The 2,427-nt window shown below is 57.4% G+C and overlaps 1 pseudogene; it reads left to right on the top strand.

The window, feature by feature from the left end:
* Positions 1-231: 231 nt before the first annotated feature.
* LOC102420682 lies at positions 232-816 on the top strand (annotated as a pseudogene).
* Positions 817-2,427: the final 1,611 nt, after the last annotated feature.

The following is a 2,427-nucleotide window of genomic DNA, read 5'->3' as shown; positions in this document are numbered from 1 at the left end:
GCCCCACACTGTGCAGGGGACACTGCACACGGCCCCACACTGTCCACAGGACACTGCACACGGCCCCACACTGTGCACGGGACACGGCACATGACCCCAAGCCTTACGTCCCTCCAACGGCTTCACGTCACGTGACCTGACGCCCTCCGGGAGCCCGAGCCCCTGCTGCCATCTTGCCGGCCTGAGAGCGCCTCTGCCGGGAGAGGCCAGTGCGACCAACGACCAACGGCCATGGCACCGGCGCAGCTGCGAGTGGCGGTGGTCTGTTCCAGCAACCAGAACCGCAGCATGGAGGCCCACCACCTCCTCAGCCAAAAGGGGTTCGCGGTCCGGTCCTTCGGAACAGGGTCCTGCGTGAGGCTCCCCGGGCCGGCGCCGGACAAGCCCAACCTGTACGACTACAGCACCACCTACGACGCCATCTACCAGGACCTGCTCCGCAAAGACCCGGAGCTGTACGCCCGGAACGGGGTGCTGCGCATGCTGCGCAGGAACAGGGCCATCAAGCTGCGGCCCGAGCAGTTCGCCAGCTGCCGGGAGCCCTTCGACCTGATCCTCACCTGCGAGGAGCGGGTGTACGACCAGGTGGTGCGGGAGCTGACGGCGCGGGAGCAGGAGACCCTGCAGCTGGTGCACGTGGTGAACGTGGACATCCAGGACAGCTACCGCGAGGCGCGCCTGGGCGCCGTCCTCCTCTGCGAGCTGTGCCAGTGCGTCAGCCTCCTGGACGACGTGGACAGCGACCTCGCCGAGCTGCTGCTGGAGTTCGAGGAGCACAGCGGCCAGCCCTTCCTGCACACCGCCTGCTTCTACTGACCCGCCGCCCAGGCCGCCCGTCCGCCCGCCCGCGGGGCGCCGCCTGTTGGCACGTGTTCCTTCCCGATGCTCCTCTCGCTCCCATGGCTGCTGCCGCCCCTGGACAGACAGACCCAGCTCTCCTCCCTCGCGCAGGAGGCGAGATGTGCGTCCGTGCAGACGAGCAGCCATCAAAGGTTTTCATCCCACTTCCACCTCGAAGTGGGATCTTGTTTATGAGTTTTTCGTTAACTAATAAATGGTTTGTAGTTCATTTCTCCCAGTAGCTCTGTCTCTCATTGTACACTTCTCCCCGCCCCTTCCTGGCTGGAGTGTGGGAATACTGAAGGACGCAGCGGGGCTGCATCTAGTAGGAGAGGACATGCAACTGTCCAATAAACAGATGCTGCTGGTTCTTCTAAAAGCCAGACGCCCCTGCAATTCTGCTGGCCCCATGGAGCTGTCTCGGGGGACCGCTGTCTTGGACACCCGCTCCTGGCCCCAGACGCGTTGGGCTGCCCACCTGATGAGACACGAGCCTGAGAGCTGCCGCGTGGGAACCCAGGGGGCGGGCTGCGGCGCTGTGGGAAGCGCACATGCAGTGACCTGTAGGGACTATACACGCAGCTCTCCCTCCTTCCTTCCTTAGTTTCCGAGCTTCCCCTATGCAAGCTGAATTGTATAACCTCATTGGTGTCAACAGGAATGTGGGAGGACCATGACATCACCTCCGTTGTTGATGGGCCCCTATGGAATTGCGTCCCTTTATTCAGCGCCTGCGTGTTCACTCGCTCTGCTGGAGGGAGAGGGAAGCCCTGAGTGTTAGGGACCCAGGAGCTGAGAAAAGGCCAGCCTGTGCTGTGCAACTCGTGTGCCTTCTGCAAGGCCTGCCGCCAGCAAGGGATGCCTCCAAGGGGTTAGAATGGTCCCCTGCAGACACACCTGTCCCTGCCTTAGCTCAGGGTGTGAGAATGTTAGGGGGACACTACACTGGCTCCTCCCAGCTGTTTCTGGATCTGGGGTGATGTCCTTTGGGAGTGGCACATTCCCTGGGGCTGCAGGTATTGAGGTTTTAACAATATTTGGGTCTAACAAATGGATGCATTGCGCTGTGTGTTGTAATCACAGGAGATAGGTTTTTCTCTCATTATGAGCTGTCATGTGAAAGGTGAAGGGTAAACAATGGAATGGGATATAGTCAATGAATCATGTCCATGCAGCTCTATTCTGATGCTTTCTGAACGTATTGGTGCTAAGAAAACCCCCACACGTTTTTATTCTTACGGGTTTTCTGCAACAGGGACTAGGATTGCTCTTGGAATATGTAGGATGCCGTAGATCTGCACTGTGTGTGGCTCTCCAGGGCATAAAAAAGCCTTATATGTCAAAGCTTAGTACAGTATTTCTTTTTTTTACCTGTGACAGAAGAGTTTTAGGAAACTAGTTTTGTCGGTGGCCCAGGGAACACAGGCAGCTCAATTTTCTGAAAAAAGAATTTGGTCTTCCATAATTTCCTTTTTAATAGCTACCGTGGAGAAACCACTTACTGTAGAACAATTATACCGTTTATAGAGCACTTGATCGTTTACCAGGCATCTTCACATGTGTTTTCAGCCCCAGCAAGGATTTATT

The sequence above is a fragment of the Myotis lucifugus genome, unplaced genomic scaffold, assembly GCF_000147115.1.
Source record: "Myotis lucifugus unplaced genomic scaffold, Myoluc2.0 scaffold_192, whole genome shotgun sequence".
In the NCBI taxonomy this organism is placed as follows: domain Eukaryota; kingdom Metazoa; phylum Chordata; class Mammalia; order Chiroptera; family Vespertilionidae; genus Myotis; species Myotis lucifugus.
This window is presented reverse-complemented; position numbering and strand designations above follow the sequence as displayed.